This window comes from Ovis aries, chromosome Y (genome assembly GCF_016772045.2).
Source record: "Ovis aries strain OAR_USU_Benz2616 breed Rambouillet chromosome Y, ARS-UI_Ramb_v3.0, whole genome shotgun sequence".
In the NCBI taxonomy this organism is placed as follows: Eukaryota; Metazoa; Chordata; class Mammalia; order Artiodactyla; family Bovidae; genus Ovis; species Ovis aries.
This window is the reverse complement of record NC_082741.1, coordinates 11,587,662-11,605,543: the sequence shown is the minus strand read 5'-3', so window position 1 is coordinate 11,605,543 and position 17,882 is coordinate 11,587,662. Positions and strand designations below refer to the sequence as shown.

The 17,882-nt window shown below is 49.9% G+C and overlaps 2 pseudogenes; both read right to left on the bottom strand.

Moving 5' to 3' along the window:
• Positions 1 to 1,282: 1,282 nt before the first annotated feature.
• Positions 1,283 to 3,403, bottom strand: LOC132658903 (testis-specific Y-encoded protein 1-like; annotated as a pseudogene).
• A 4,240-nt stretch (positions 3,404 to 7,643) lies between these two features.
• On the bottom strand, positions 7,644 to 17,437 carry LOC132658902 (testis-specific Y-encoded protein 1-like; annotated as a pseudogene).
• Between the last annotated feature and the right edge of the window lie 445 nt (positions 17,438 to 17,882).

The following is a 17,882-nucleotide window of genomic DNA, read 5'->3' as shown; positions in this document are numbered from 1 at the left end:
CACTACCCATGGCACATGGCGTACCTGAACAGATGATGCCCTGGGAAACCTGCACTTTCTGGGCCCACAGCTAATGCCTCCCCTGGGCAGAAATCAGCTTTTCTATGTCAAATGCACCAAGAGGTCTTGAAACACCCAGGCCTCAGTGATTTGCTAAATGCCAAGGCTCTCTTTCAGTTGCTCTCATTAGGCCCAGGTAGAATTTCCTACAGTCACGCATTCCTCGGGCATCCAAGACATTTACCTGGAAGGCAGCGTTCCTCTGAGTGTCATCTGGTGCAGATCCCCTATGAAAAAATCAGAGATTCTGCTCCAGCAAGACTGCCAGAATGCTCCCTCAGGTGCAGTTGCACACCTTTGCCCCTCAGGCCCCCAAAGCCAGGGGCAAGACCCCAGAGAAAAAGAATTCATGTCAGGACTTTCACATGGACCATGGGGTATCTTTGGCAGGACCGCTATTGCCTAGACCCTGGATCCTGAAAACCAGCAGGCTCCAAACTGCCCCCAGGGGCTTCCCTGTCTCTCACTCTCCTGAGGTCCCTTGGGACATGCAATTAGCCCACCATCCTTGCTTATTCTCTGTTCCCTCCTTCACAGGCATATCCCAACAGTGTCATACATGTACACCCACGTGCACTTTCCTTGCCTTTCTGAACTACCAAGAAGGTAGGCTGGAAGTGCCTGCAAGCCTGCCATGCTCATACATTGTCTCTCCTAGGATACCTGTGGTTTTGCAGGTACAACTTACTTTAGGATTTTACTTTACATCTCGTGTTTTGTGTTGCATCATGCCAGTGTGTGCCACCCTCAAGGAGGAAATGTGCTGTCTGATGGGCTGATCCTGGGCAGCACAGACCCAGGACCTTCCTGGCTCTCCTCACGTGTGTGGAACAAGTCTCCAGTGTAGCAGACAATCTGTACCTCTTTCTCCTTCGGGTGTCTGCCCATCTAGGCAGGACCTTAGCCTCCTCACAATCATGGGTCTTTCCATAGCCACGTCCATCATTTCCACAGACACGCCCATGGCCCCCCAGACTGAAGGCTCTACAGATAGTGGTTTCAAAGCCCCACCCTACCTGATTTGCTCTGTGTGATTCCTTAGGCCATGAAACACCACTTCCTGATCCAAACACACACAGCATCAAGGTAGAAATGTTTAGCGTGTTTTGTATTTGGCCTAATTGCAGATATCTGGAGCCACAGTCAGGAATTATCACTGGCCATCCATTCCTCATTCCAATCCTGGACAGGGTCAATGCAGAGATATGGAGACAAACCACTTTCAGATTGGGGTTGCCTCATACCTCCTTTTATGGTTCCTCAGCACCTCCTTTCTTGTTGCCATCATCTCTGCCTCTGCCCTGGGCCAGACACATACACACATTCACACACACATGCATGCACACACACACACACAGCCAACACAAGCACATATGTGCATACACACACATGCTCAGCATGGGGACACAAACAAAAACAGGAAACACAGGTGTTTCAGGAGATGAAAAAGACCACATCCAGCAATGTCAGAGATGGCAACAGTAGGTACCATATCCTGCCCTTGGGGCTCCCAGTTCACCTTCGCCACGAACTCTTCCATATTTTCCCAAGGCAGCCTGAAGCTGCTTCCAGTGCAGCATGTTTGGTGGTTGTGAGATGCCAAGTGGTGAATGTGAAATTCACAGAACATCCCAAAGTCAGCACAAAGGTGCACTGGGAACCCAGAGAGGACACCTTTTTAATGATAGGCCTTCCCAGGTTAAAGGACAGGAGTGAAGTGCCCAGGCAATCTCAAACTCAGTGAGCAGCAGGAGGCCAGGTGATGGCAGGACCGATGGAAGAATGATTCTGACCAAGATACTTAATTCACCCTGCCTCTAGTAGTATCACCTTGACTCTGGTGTTGCAGCCACAGCTGATATGAGGGAGACTTTCTTCACTCACGGACACACCAACTCTCCAAATACACAGTCTCAAGATATCACCTGCTACATGCACGACCCAAATTCAGGCTCTACAGCCAACTTGCATGAGTCTGAGAATCCCCATTTGGTAAAGGATAGTGTCCTGGATACTACACAACTGTCCCTTCAAGACCCACCTCTGGACCCCCTCTCCACATATGTTTCTGTCAGTTATTCTCATGGAAGAACCTTCCTGCCCAGGGTACTACTTCAGGGGGGTCATCCCACACATTTTCACCAATGATCTGCTGGAAATACTTGCAAGGTTAGCCAGCAGCCAAGAATTCCAAATCAATTGCTAGCTGTGTGCAGGCCCAAAGCAATCACACTTCAGCAATCCTGTTCGATTCTGGGCAGTTGCAACCTGACAACCAGCTGAGAAATTTAAGGCTCCTGGTGTCCAGTCTGCGGCTGGATGCTCTCCATTTGAAGTCCCAGAACCAGTGGACAGGAGTGGAATGACGTGCCCTATACCCTGTAGAGAGTCAAGGGAGATGGATGTGAATCCCACAGGTGGACAATCCACACACTTGCACACCCACACTCATCACCCCAGGAACCACAGTTTATAAGTGATGTCAAGGTAATTCTACTTAGTGATCACCATGTTCAAGAAGTGGGGGTGGTCCTGAAAGGAAAATATCACCTTTCAGTAGGACCATGGATGGCTCCGCAACTGCACCTGACAGTTTAGGGAGGAAGGAAAAGGTTCCTATGCCTCCTCCTCCTCCTGAGCAGTGGACCCCAAGGAGCAGCAAAAAGGATACAGCTATGGCCCAGAAGCAAGGGATGCCCTGGATGATGGTGCTCCTCTGATCCAAGTCAGGCTTCCTCCTCTGATGGTTCTTGTACATGAACTGGAAGTAGGCCCTGCAGTTTTTCTCATGCTCAGAGTTCAGTTCCACCTGCAGGGCGGCCAGTGCCTGCACTGCATCTTGCCCTGGAAGCTCAGTCATGCTCCTGGGCCTTCCTGGCCCTGGTCCTCCACCAGCATCCCTATTGCCACTCCTCATCTGTCTCAGCCTCCACCTCTCCAATGACATCTTCCACAAGAAGCTGGAACAGCCGCCTGATCCCCACCATGTCTCCGTCCACCAGGGGCTCATCGTCATCCATCGCTTCCACCCTGAAGAGGGTGGCCTCTTTTCCTGGCATGACAACTGGTGGCTACAAGGTGACAACTGGTGGGTGCAACGTCCCAGCTGCACAAAGCATCAGGATAGCAGGCCGACAGCCCCAGTGCCCTGAACCCCGGCACTCACAACTAGAAAACTCCAGGGTCCCAGAATGCTCCCTCATTCCTCTGACCATCTCTCAAGCTCCTCTTGACCCTGGTTATGACCCTAGGCTGGGGCAGATGTGAAGGGATGGGACATAATAGCACAACAAGTGGTGCAAAAATGTGGCTCAGGCTGCAGTAATCCTGTAGGACCCACTAGCTCTCTGGGAGCAGGGAGTGAGGGGGATGTTAGGGAAGCTGGGGCTGGTGTGGGTGGAGTGTCCTGAGGCTGAAGAAAGGGGTGGCAGACAGCATAGGACAAGGCAAACGGGCCCTGGATAGATCAGTGAAATAGGCCTGGCCCTAGGCTGAGAGCCACGCACAGGCTGCTGGCCCAAATCTAGTCCAATAACTGAGACCATGGTGGGTGGCACCATTATGGAAATTCTACTGGAATGGAGGGGATCTTCTGTGGTTCCTGGGGTCCAGCATGCCCACGAGGCATGTTCTGCTCCACAGAGGTATTGGATTTTGCATCTGCCGCTACCCCAGGTGCTGTCACTGACCCGGCTCTGGAAGTTCCAACCAAGGGTTGCTGCTCTGCAGTCCGAACAGCACACTTCTGTGTCCCTCAGGACCATCAATAACTGGGAACTCTCCCTGAGTATCCAAAGGATAATCAGGGGCACCATGTGGCTGGATACTCTTCTTCGTGGAACAGAGAATCTGTTGCTCTCTGGATGCTAGGGAGTAGGGAAAAACCCCACTGTTTGCTACAGTTGATCTCCACTGTTCAAGGACTCCAGAGCCTTAGGGTATAGAGCTCATTTTGTTTCTCTTTATCTCTGCTTCTGGCATAGCACTGTTTTGGGCAATTCTTCTATGTGTGTACCAAGGACTGGTGTCTCTGTGTCTCCACCTCTCTAAGTGGTGCTCTTGCTGTCTGCCACTCCCTGGACACCAGCGCTCATATGAGAAGATTATCCATGTTGTGAAGGCAAGTCCTTTTCCTCCTTAGTGAGTTGCACCCATGGGAGATCAGACTTTGCTAGTCCACACGTTCGGAGAGTGCTTTCTCAAACTTGAAAGCCAAAAGTGGGCAGTCACTCCTGAACTGCAGAAGGGGCTGGGTGACCCTCCCTTCTCTTTTGGAAAGATGTGAATGCTTAACAGGCCTGAGGTGGCTTGGCCACACTTTTCACAGATGGAGAAATAGGGTATGCTCTGCGGGCCTGAGAGAACTCCCTGAACATTATTCAAATACCTGCCAGGGAGATGGTAAGATCAGCTCTCCATTAAGTTCCATGACCCACCGGTGCTTGAGACATGCATGTCTGCCGATTTACCCTATTGATGCCCTTTCAAAGTGGTTCTGTTCTTCATGTGAGAACACAATCCAACCTGCCTGATCACCCAAGCCTGTAGGGCAGGGAGAGGCAAGAGGATCAAGCTAAGCCATCCATCCTATAGTTCTGATACCCAATATATGTGTTCTGCAAAGAGTACAAAGAGTGATGTTTCAAACTGGAAGGCTCTGCAGGTAGCAGGTACATATGCTGCAGTTCTGATCCATCACTGAAACCACACAATAAAGGTAAGGGTTGCTCATGCTCATGAGGTCATGGAAAAGTATGCCTGGTAAGGTCACCAAAAGTATGCCCGGCACTTGAGAAGGACGGAAAGGCCCTAGTAGCTGGATGTTCAAGGGCTTGTGTGGTCACCCATCACAGCTTCTGTGTTTGGGATTGCAGCCTGTTCTGTGTCTTGGATCCTCTGTACTCTCTCTCACTGGTCACCACCAGGAACTTTCTTCCTGCCTCTCCTTTCTGCCAGGCATCCTTGCTCTACCACTGTCATTCCACTTAGAATTTGTTCACTCAGTGAGTTAACAGAGTGCTTCTGCTGGCTAGAGTCTATGTACCTTTCTCTATGACTTTCATGGTTTTGCTATTCAACTTCCATCACCTGGTTAAGTCTGTTCCGATAGCTCATACTCATAAGCATACTGGCAGGTGCTTCTGCAGGCACATATATGTACACATTGACATCCCTGAGAGGAAACGTGCACATATGCAGAAGTACCAGCTTTCTTCTCCAGGAACATGAATTTTGGTAAGCACCTGATGTACTTTATCCTGGTTAGTTTCTTTAATTTGCTCATCAATCATGTCAGGTTGTACTTTTAACTCTGTGACTTAGCACCAAGAATGCTTGAACCACCCGGGCCTCATTGATTTACTAAATGCCAAGACTCCCTTTCATTTCCTCTCATTAGGGCCAGGTAGCTCTTCATACAATCAGCTATACCTGCTAACCTACACAGCTGAAATGCCAATGAAGCCTGTCCTTGGGTCCAAAGACATCCAAAATGGTCTTCTGGAAGATAGGGTACCTCTGAGTGTCACCTGGTGCAGATCCTCTATGACCAAATCAGAGAATCTGCTCCAGTGAGACTGCCAGAATTCTCCCTCAGGGGCAGACGTGCACCTTTGCCCCTCTAGAAGCCACAACCAGGGGCATGACCCCAGAGGAAAGAAGGAACTCACGTCAGGACTTTCAGCACAAGCCATGAGGTATCTTTGTTAGGACTGCTATTGGCTAGACTATGGACCCTGAAAACCAGCAGGCTTCAAATTGCCCCCAGGGGTTTCCCTGTCTCCTATTCTCCCGAGGCCCCTTGGGACATGCAATAAACCCACCATCCTTGCTTCCTCCCTGTCCCCTCCTTCACAGGCATATCCCGGTAGACAGCCATGCACGTACAGCCACCCCTGTGTTTTCTTCAGCTACCTGCAATGCCATAGATGCTGGAAATGTCTGGAGGCATGCCATGCTCACACCCTGTCTATCCAATGATGCCTGTGATTTTGCACGGACAGCCTACCTTAGCTCATCTTGAGTTTTGTGTCTCATAATGTCAGTATACCAACCTCATGCAGAGAGCATGCTGGCTGATGGCCTGATCCTGGGCAGCACAGGGCCAGGATCCTCCCAGTTCTCTTCATCTATGTGGAACAAGTCTCCAGTGCAGCAGACAATCTGTGTCTCTTTCTCCATCGGGTCTCTACCCTTCTCTGCAGGACTTTAGCCTCCTCACCATCCCAGTCCTTCTGTAGCCACGTCCACCATTTCCACAGGACAGCCCACATGCCCACAGACTGAGGGCTCCACAGCCAGTGGTTTCAAAGCCCCACCCCACCTAATTTGTCCTGGGTGAATCCTCAGACCATGCATGCCCTCTTCCTGTTCCAAACACACACAACCTGGTAGAAATGGGTGAGCGTGTTTTTGTATTTTGTCTAATTGCAGATCTCTGGAGCCATGGTCCAGAGTTATCATTGGCTATCCCTTCCTCATTCCCATTCTGGACAGGGTCACTGCAGAAATATAGCTACCAGCCACCCTTACATTGGGGATGCCTCGTGCCACCTCTTACGGTTGCTCGGCACCTCCTGTGCTGTCACCTTCATCTCTGTATCTGACCTGGGCCAGAAACACACACACACACACACACACACACACACACACACACACATAAACAGAGCTGACACAAGAACACGTGTGTATACACACACATGCTCGGCATGGTGACATAAAGGCAAACAGGAAACACAGGCGTTTCAGGAACCCAGGTTCCCTGTTTGTGTTTGTGTCCCTGTGCTGAGTATGTGTTTGTAAACGTGTGTGTTTGTGTCAGCTATGTTTATGTATGTGTGTGTGTGTATGTGTGTGTGTGTGTGTGTGTGTCTGGCCCAGGGCAGACACAGAATAAGGCAATAGGAGAGCAGGTGCTGAGCAACCATAAGAGGAGGTAAGGGTCATCTCCAGTCTAAGGGTGTTTGATCTCTGCAATGTCAGAGATGAAGTCAGTAGACAATATGTCCTGTCCCTGTAGCTTCCTGTCCACCTCCTCCCCTAGCTCTTACATATTTTCCCAAGGTAGCCTGAAGCCGCTTCCAGCATAGCATCTGTGGTGGTGGTAAGCAACCGAGTGGTGGATATAGAAATACACATAAGATGCCAAAGTCAGCACACAGGTGCACTGGGATCCCAGAGAGGACTCCCTTTCAATGGTAGTCCTTCCCAGGATAAGGGGCAGGAGTGAAGGGCCCAGGCAATCCCAAACTCAGTGAGCAACAGGAGGCAGGGGGATGGCATGACCCACGGAAGGATGATTCTAACAAAGAAACTTAATTCATCCTTCCTCTAGTAGTATGTCCTAGGACTCTCACTCTGCAACCACAAATGATTTGAGGGAGACTTGCTTCACTCAGAGACACACTGAATCCACAACCTCCAGTCTCAGTAGGCCACCTGCTACATGCATCGCCCAAATTCAGGCTACGCAGCCAACTTGTATGAGCCCGAGCATCCCCATTTGTGAAAGGACAGTGTCATGGCTACTACACGGTTGTATCTTCATGGCACACCTCCAGACCCCTTCACCACATGTGTTTCTGTCAGTTACCTCTCAGGGAAGAATCTTCCCTCCTGACATATACTTCAGGGCATCATCCCACTTGTCTTTGCTGATGATCTGCTGGCAACACCTTACTGCTGAGTAAGGTCAGCCGTAGCTGACCAGGACACAAACCCTCAGAAGAGCAGCCAAGAACTCAAATATCAATCATTAAGTGTATGCTGGACCAAAGTAACCCTACGTCAGCAATCCTGTTTCATTTTGGGCAGTTGTGGCCTGTCAACCAGTTGAGAATGTTAAGGTTCCTGGTGTACAGCCTGTGGGTGGGTGCTCCCAGTTCAAAGTCCCAGAACCAACAGACTGGAATGGAACAATGTCACCTATATCCTGCAGAAAGACAGGGAAGATGGATGTGGATCCCACAGGTGGATCATCCACACCTTTGCACACCCACACTCATCACCCCGGGAGTCACATTTTACCAGTGATGTTAAGGTAATATTGTTTAATGATCACTGTGTTCAAGAGTAGGGGTAGTCCCGAAGGGAAAAGATCAACTTTCTGTGGGGCTGTGGATGGTTCACACCTGTACCTGCTAGGATAGGGAGGAGGGAAAATTTGAAAGCTCCTTGGGGCCTCAGCTTGCCTCCCAGGCATGCATTAACAGCTTCAGTGAAGCTTCTCCAAACTCCCACAGTGTAGGAACATGGATAACATGATCCTCACACAACCTGCCAGGTCCCATACCCACCCATCCTCAGTTTCCCTCACTGAACTTCAAGTCGATCATGTAGCTGAGAAAGTTTTTATATTGGTCGCTGATCATGACAGAAACTTGAGAGTGGTTTGTAATCTGCTTGAGGTCAAGAAGCCATTTAGGCCACAGGCTGAGTCAAGAAGAGCCAGGAGCATCAGCGTTTGTCTCGGGTGGAAGAAGGATATCTTCAGGGATGCTGGACAGTGCCACTTGCCCAACCGCCATGATGTCCTCAGGCCCTACAATACGATCAGATATGCTCATGGCTCTGGGTTCCTTGTGGCGTTCTACATCTAGGTGTTCTGCATTCTCCAAGCAGGGGCTGTTTCTAATCACTATTTTTCTCCAGACTTGTATATGCTGGGTAGTGGCATGTCACTGCTTACATGGTCAGACTTACAGTCGTTGTGGCAAACCGTGTTTGAAACCAAAGGGATTGGTGTATGTTTGTGTATGTGTATGTGTGTGTGTGTGTGACTCCCATGTCTAAGTTATTTTCGGGATCATCCACCTTTACAATAATAACTGTCTGCGGAGGCTGTTCTGGTATACTGTCTCTGGTCATTACTGACTTAGAGACCTCGGAGCTGCTCCTTCTCTGATGCAGGCCTGAAGTAGACACACAAAGTCATGGATGCAACACTTACAGTTGTGGCCTTGTCTGGACTCTGCTCAGGTGTACCTTTGGAGCCTGCCAATTGCCCAGTACCACAGTTCCTTAGCGTCCATTGGCATCCATCATGTGCCCTCACCCCCACCACTCCTCCTGCTCCTGCCTCTGCTCCTCTTCCTCCTCCTGAGCAGTGGACCCCAAGGAGAAGCAGAAAAGATACCGCTTGGGCCCAGAAGCCTGGGATGCCATGGATGATGGTGCTCCTCCGAGCCAAGACACGCTTCCTCCTCTGATGGCTCTCGCACATGAACCAAACTTGGCCCCTGCATTTTTTCTCATGCTCAAAGCTCAGTTCCAGTTGTGGGGTGGCCAGTGCCTACAGCACATCTAGCACAGGAAGCTCATTTGTGCCTCCAGGCCTTCCCTGGCTGCTCCTCCACTGTCTTCTGCTCCAGGTCCTGGGAGGATCACTGTTGCTTATCCTCATCTGCCACAACCTCCACCTCCTCAATGATGTTTTCCACCATCAGCTGAAACAGGTGCCTAATCCTCACCACGGTTCATCCATGAGGGCCTCAAGTCTTTTCCTGCCTCCACCCTGAAGAGGGTGGCATTTTTGCCTGGCGTTACAACTGGTAGCTGCAAGGTCCTAGCCGAGCAGAGTATCACAATGGCAGGCCATGCAACCCCATCCACCTGAGCACACGGGCTCACAAATAAGAAGGTCCAGGGTCCAAGAGACTCCCACAGTCTTCTGACTATCTCTCACAGTCCTCTTGGCCCTATCCATGACCCCAGGGTGGATCAGATGTGAAGAGATAAGACATAATAGCACCAGATCAAGTGGTGTGCAATGGAGGCCCAGGTTGTAGTAAGCCTGTGGGGCCCACTAACTTTTTCGGGGTGAAGAGTGAGGGGCATGGTCGGGAGGTAGTGGCTGGTATGTGTAGGCTGACAAAAGGGATGGTGGACAGCCCAGGACTGGGTGAACAGGCCTTGGGACATCAGTCAAACAGATGGGGCCCTAGGCTATGAGCCATGCACAGGTTGTGGGCCAAAATCTAGGCCAGGGTCCGAGAGGGTAGTGGACAGCACCCTTATGAACATGCCCCTAGACCAGTGGGCATCTTCCACGGTTCCTGGGCTCCAGCTCCACCACGTGGCCAGATTCTGCTCCAGGGTGTTAGCGATTTTTCCATCTGCTTATGCCTCAGGTGTGTCATTGACCTGGATCTGGAAATTCCAACCACAGTTTCCTGCTCCTTAATCCAAACAGCAGACTCCTGTGTCCCACAGGATCTTCCAAAACTGGGAGCTCTCGCTGAGTATCCAAAGGATACACAGGGGCACGAAGTGGATGGATACTTTTCTCCATGGGACAGAGAGACTGTTGCTGGCCAGATGATAGATGAGTAGGGAAAATCCCCACCGTTTGCGACAGTTGATCTCCATTGTTCAGAGACACCAGAGCCTTGGGGCACAGAGCTCACTCTGTGTCCCTTTGTGTCTGCTTCTGGCATAGCACTGTTTTGGACAATCTTCCTTTGTGTGTATCAGGCCAGGATGTCTGGGTCTCTGTCTCTTTAAGTGACGCTGTTGCTGTTTGCCACTGTCTGGACCCCAGCATTCATACAAGAAGTTTATCCTTGGTATGAAGGCAGGCCCTTCTCCTCCTGAGTGAGGTGCACCAACGAGAGGTCAGAATTTTTTAGTCCACGTGTTCAGAGAGTGCTTTCTCAAACTTGAAAGCCAACAGTAGGCGGTCAGTGCTGAACTGCAGAAAGGGTCCAGTTACCCTCTCTCCCTCACTGGACAGAAGTGAATGCTGCAGAGGCCTGCAGGGGCTTGGTCAGTCTTTGCACAGAGGGAGAAATGTGGCATGTTTTACTGGCATGAGGAAACTTCCCTGAGAGTGAGACGCTAAGAACAACTCCCTGTTAAGTTCCATGAGTCACTGGTTCAGAAGACATGTACTTCTGCCCACTTACCCTGTCGGTGCCATTTCAAAGTGGTTCTGTTCTGAGAACACGTACCACCCTGCCCAGTCACCAAATCCTGTGGGGCCAGGAGCAGCAAGAGGATCAGGCTAAGTCATCCATCCTATAGTCCTGACCCTCGATATATGCATTCTGCAAAGAGTACAAAGAGTGATGTTTCAAACTGGAAGACTACACAGGTAGCAGGTGGTTATGCTGCAGTGCTGGTCCATTTCTTAAACCTCACATAAAAGGCAAGGGGTGTTCCTGCTCATGGCAAGGTCAAGGAAAGAATGTCGTGCGTGTGAGAAGGATGGAAAGGCCTTTGTATCTGCATAATCAAGGGACTGTGGGGTCGCCCACTGCAGGTTTTGTGTTTGGGATTGCAACCTGTTCTGTGTCTAGGATCCTCTGCACTCTCACTGGTCACCCTAGGCACTTTCTTCCTGCCTCTCCTTTTCATCAGGCATCCTTGATCTACCACTGTCATTCCACTTAAAACTTGTTCACTCAGTGAGTTAACGGGGATCTTGACCCTGGCTTCAGTGCTTTTGCTGGCTAGTCTATGTACCTATCCCTATGGCTCTCATGATTTTGCTATTCAACTTTCATCACCTGGTTAGGTCAGTTCCAACAGCTCATACTCATAAGAGTACTGGTATATGCTTCTTCACACACATGTGTGCACACACTAACATCCCTGAGGAAACTTGTACATATGGAGAAGCACAGGCTTTATTCTCCAGAAACATGAATTTTGGTAAGCACCCAACTTTCATTGTCCTGGTTATTTTCTTCCACTTGCTCATCAATCATGTCAGGTTGTACTTTTAACTCTGTGGCTTAGCACCAAGCATGTGTGAACCATTCAGGCCTCACTGATTTACTAAACGCTAAGACTCCCTTTCAATTTCTCTCATTAGGGCCAGGTAGGTCTTCATACAACAGTTATACCTGCTAGCCTACACAGCCGAAGTGCCACTGAAGCCTGTCTTTGGTTGGGCCGAAAGACATCCAAGACGATCACCTGGAAGGCAGGGTACCTCTGAGTGTCACCTGGTGCAGATTTTCTCTGACAAAATCAGAGAATCTGCTCCAACAAGAGTGCCAGAATCCTCCCTCTGGTGCAGACGCACATCTTTGCCCCTCTAGACCCCAAAGCTGGGGGCAGGACCCCAGAGGAAAGTCTAATTAACGTTAGGATTTTCAGCACGAGCCATGGAGTACCTTTGGCAGGACGGCTATTGCCTAGACCCTAGACCCTAGACCCTGAAAACCAGCAGGTTTCAAATTGCCCCAGGTGCTGGGGTCCAGCCCCGGTGGTTCCAGGGTAAGTTGAAGCAGAGACAGCGTAGGCGAGGAAAAACTTATTTATTCATTTATTTAGAAATATAAGATTTGATTAGGAAGAAATAGTGTAGTAGGAAAATTAAGTGGAGAAAAGAGGCTGAATAACTTGGTTTACATGGAGAACTAATAAAACTTCAGGACAAGAAGTTTGCACCATCTATGTTAGGCCATCAGTGTCCTCTTGAATATCGGAGGGTACCCCGCCTTGGACTCCCTCTTGCGTGGAACATAAAAGATGGGGCAAGTAAGTAGACATGGTGAGCCTCCATGCCCCAGATGGGAATTCAGCCAGAAAATAGAGTAAAGAGGAGACACAGGGGAAACCAGTCCTTCCAATGACTTGCTTGGCCTCTATTGTCTAGAAAGGTCTTTTATACCTTTTTGATTATACATAGAGATCAATGGGTAATACAAAATTATGCAGCATTAGCAGCCCAGACTTTTATCAAAACCAGGCTTTTCTCTCTGCACAACAAATTGTCTACACAGGTCTTAGGTGATTTACATCATCTTCTGGTCAAAGGTCCAATTAATATTTTATGGCCCTTTTCTGATAAGGGTTTGTCAACCATAAGACTTGTTTGTGTTGATCTTCCCAAAGTCTGGTGCCACTCTCAGAAAGCACTAAACAAAGTTACACTCTTATATGGCAAAGATACAGCAATTTATAAAAAGTAAAAGGAGTACAGTGATTTATAACAAAAGAAAAGAAATTAACTCAAAAGTCTAGTGTTGCTAACATCAAAACTACTATATAACTTTTTCCATATCCTGATTACATTGATTGATATTCTCCCAGGTGCCTAAAAGATAATGAATATAGAGGTCTGGCAGCAATCATTGAGTCAACATTGAAATCCGTCACTAATATGAGCTTTAGCTCTAAGATGTTTTAAGATTTGTGCCTCTTGCGGTTGGGGGGGGGGGGCTGTAAACAATTCACAAGCTGTAAAAAGTCCGGTAGAACCTGTTAGGCAGGCTAGAGAGTTATCAGAGGGGGTTTGAACTGAAACATCCTTTTCAAATGCAGAAGACAAAGTCCTGGCTTAACTTTTTCCAGAGTGTGTCAGAAGAGTGGAAAAGCACAGTACAATAAGGGAGGTAGATTCTGGTTTTGGGGGTACATGCTCAGGAAATTACAGAGGGAAACCCTGAGGCCTGACTCGCCTTGCCCATCAGGCCTCTCTGCATGATCTTGTCATGGGTGGGATTCCTCACACTGGCTCCTGGCACCCAGGGGCTTCCCTGTCTCCCACTCTCCCGTGGTCCCTTGGGAAATGCAATAAGCCCACCATCCTTGCTTCCTCCCTGTTCCCTCCCTCACAGTCACACCCTGGCAGAGGGCCACACACGTAAAGCCACCTGTGCACTTTCTTCTCCTACCTGCACTGCCAGGGAGGCTGGAAGTGCCTAAAGGCATGCCACGCTCACACCCTGTCTATCCAATGATGCCTGTGGTTTTGCATGGACAGCCTACCATAGCTATCTTGTGTTTTGTACCACATAATGTCATTGTGTGCCACCCTCATGGAGAGAGCATACTGGCTGTCGGCCTGATTATGGGCAGCACAGGGCCAGGACACTCCCAGTTCTCCTCATCTGTGTGGAACAAGTCTCCAATGCAGCAGGCAATCTGTGCCTCTTTCTCCATCGGGTATCTACCCTTCTCTGCAAGACCTTAGCCTCTTCACCAAACCAGTCCTGCTGTAGCCGCGTCCAACATTTCCACAGGACAGCCCACATGCCCACAGACAGGGCTCCATAGCATATGGTTTCAAAGCCCCACCCCACCTGATTTGTCCTGGGTGAATCCTTAGACCATGCATGCCCTCTTCCTGTTCCAAGCACACACAATAACCTGGTAGAAATGGTGAGCATGTTTTTGTATTTGGTCTAATTGCAGATCTCTGGAGCTATGGTCCAGAGTTATCACTGGATGTCCTTTCCTCATTTCCATTCTGGACAAGGTCACTGCAGAAATATGGTGACCAATCACCCTTACAGTGGGGATGCATCATGCCTCCTCTTATGGTTGCTCAGCACTTATTCTCCTGTCTCCTTCATCTCTGTGTCTGCCCTGGACTGGACACACACACACACACACACACACACACACACAGCTTACACAAGCACATATGTGTATGCACACACATACTCGGCATGGGGACACAAACGCAAACATGAAACACAGGTGTTTCAAGAGTCTGTGTTCCCCATTTGTGTTTGTGTCCCTGTGTCGAGATGTGTGTGTATACACTAGTGTGCTTGTATCGACAGTGTGTGTGTGTGTTTCCAGCCCAGGGAAAATGCAGAGATGAAGGAGAAAGGAGAGCAGGTGCCCAGCAACCATAAGAGGAGGCATGACGTGTCCCCAGTCTAAGGGTGTTTGGTCACTGAAATGTCAGAGATGGAGTCAGCAGGCACCATGCCCTGTCCTTGTGGCTTCCTGTCTACCTCTTCCCCAAGCTCTTCCATATTTTCCCAAGGCAGCCTGAAGCCGTTTCCAATGCAGAATGTGTGGTGGTGGTGAGCTGCCGAGTGCTGGATGTGAAAATACACATAAGATGCTAAAGTCAGCACACAGGTGCACTGTGACCCCGGAGATGAATCCCTTTAAATGATAGGAAGGGGAGGGAGTGAAGGGTCCAGGCAATCCCAAACTCAGTGAGCAACAGGCGGCAGGGGGATGGCAGAACCCATTGAAGGATGATTCTGACAAAGAAATTTGATTAACCCTTCCTCTAGTAGTATCACCTAGGACTCTCAATCTGCAACCACAAATGATTTGAGGGAGACTTGCTTCACTCACTGATACACTGAATACACAACCCCCAGTTTCAGCAGGCCACCTGCTACACGCATTGCCCAAATTCAGGCTCCACAGCCAGCTTGTATGAGCCTGAGCATCCCCATTTGTGAAAGGACAGTGTCACAGCGACTACGTGGCTGTCCCTTCACGGCCCACCTCCAGACCCCTTCACCACATGCCTTTCTGTCAGTTACCTCTCATGGAAGAATCTTCTCTCCTGTGGTAGTATTTCAGTATTTCTGCTGGCAACGCCTTGCTGCTGAGCAAGGTCAGGCCTGAGCTGACCAGGACCCAAACCCCCAGAAGAGCAGCCAAGAACTCTAACATCAATCATTAACTGTATGCAGGACAAAGCAACCTCACCTCAGCAATCCTGTTTTGTTCTGGGCAGTTGTAGCCCGTCAACCAGTTGAGAAACGTTAAGGCTCCTGATGTACAGCCTGTGGGTGGGTGCTCCCTGTTCAAAGTCCCAGAACCAATGGACTGGAATGGAACAATGTCCCCTATATCCTGCAGAAAAACAGGGGAGATGGGTGCGGATCCTATAGGTGGATCATCCACACCCTTGCATACTCACACTCATCACCCTGGGTGTCACGTTTTACCAGTGATGTCAAGGTAATATTGTTTAATGATCACTGTATTCAAGGGTAGGGGTATTCCTGAAAGGAAAGATGAGCTTGCTGCAGGAATGTGGATGGCTAGCACCTGCACCTGCTGTGATAGGGAGGAGGGAAAATGTACAAGCTTCTAGGGGCCTCAACTTGCCTTCCAGGCAGGCATTAACAACTTCAACCAAGCTTCTCCAAACTCTCACAGTGTAGGAACATGGATAACATGATCCTCATACAACCTGCCAGGTCCCATACCCACCCATTCTCAGTCTCCCTCACTACTTCAAGTTGACCAAGTTGCTGAGAAATCTTTATCTTGGTAACTGATCATGACAAAAACTTGAGAGTGGTTCATAATCTGCTTGAGGTCAAGAAATCGTTTAGGCCACAGGCTCAGCCAAGAAGAGCCAGGAGCATCAGCCTTAGTCGTGGGTGGAAGAAGGACACTGGAACAGGCATCTTCAAGGATGCTGGGGACTTCCACTTGCCCAGCCAGCACTGATGTCCACAGGCCCTGCCGTACCATCAGACACACTCATGGCTCTGGGTTTCTTGTGGTGTTCTGCATCTGACATGGTCTGAATTCGCCAAGCAGGGGCTGTTTCTGATTGCTATTATTGCTGGCTTGTGGCATGTCACTGCTTACATGGTCAGACTTACAGTCATTGTGGCAAACCGTGTCTGATACCGAAAGGATTGGTGTATGTGTGTATATGAGTATGTATGTGTGCGTGTGTGTGTGTGTGACTCCCATGTCTAAGTTATTTCCAGGATCATTCACCTTTACAACAATAACTGTCTGTCGAGGCTGCTCTGGTATACTATCTCTGGTCATTCCAGACTTAGAGGCCTCGGAGCTGCTCCTTCTAAGATGCAGGCCTGAAGTAGACACGCAAAGGCATGGATGCAACACTTACAGGTGTGGCCCTGCCTGGACTCTACTCAGCTGTGCCTTTGGAGCCTGCCAATTGCCCAGTACCACAGTTCCTTCAGGGTCCACTGGCATCCATCATGAGCCCTCGCCCCCACTTCTCCTCCTGCTCCTGCCTCTGCTCCTCCTCCTCCTTCTGAGTAGCGGACCCCAAGGAGAAGCAGAAAGGATACCACTTTGGCCCAGAAGCCAGGAATGCATGGATGATGGCGCTTCTCTGAGCCAAATCATGCTTCCTCCTCTGATGGCTCTCGCACATGAACCAAACTTAGGCACTGAAGTTTTGCTCATGCTCAGAGCTCAGTTCCACTTGCAGGGCAACCAGCACATGCATCACATCTGGCACAGGGATGTCACTGGTGCCTCGGGGTCTTTCCTGGCCCTGCCTCTCCGGCGTCTTCTGCTCCAGGTCCTGGGAGGACCCCTGTCGCTGCTCCTCATCCACCACACCCTCCACCTCATCAATGATGTCTTTCACAAACAGCTGGAACACACACCCTGTCCCCACCATGTCTCAATCCACCAGGGCCTCACTGTCTTCTCCTGCCTCCACCCTGAATGGGGTGGCATCTTTGCCTAGCATAACACCTGGTGGCTGCAAGGTCCCAGTTGAGAACAGCGCGACAAGGGCAGGCCATGGGGCCCCATCCCTTTGAGCACATAGGCTCACAAATAAGAAGGTCCAGGGTTCATGAATGCTTCCACATTTCTCTGACTGTCTGTCATGCTCCTCTTCACCTTGGCCATGACACCAGGCTGGTTCAGATGTGAAGAGATAAGACATAATAGCACTACAGCATGTGGTGTTCAATGGAGGCTCAGGCTGTAGTAAACCTGTGGGGCCCACTAAATTTTTCGAGGTGGAGAGTGAGGGGCATGGTCAGGAGGTGCTGGCTGGTGTGTGTAGGCTGATGAAAGGGGTGGTGGACAGCCCAGAACAGGGTGTTTAGGCCCTGGGATATCAGTCAAACAGATGGGGCCCTAGGCTATGAGCCATGCACAGGTTGTGGGCCCAAATCTAGGCCAGGGGCCGAGAAGGTAGTGGACAGCACCCTTATGGACATGCCCCTAGACCAGAGGGCAACTTCTGCAGTTCCTGGGCTCCAGCTCCACCACATGGTCAAATTTTGCTCCAATGAGCTAGCAGGTTTTGCATCTGCCACTGCTCCAGGTGTGTCATTGACCTGGATCTGGAAATTCCAACTGCAGGTTCCTGCTCCTCAATCCAA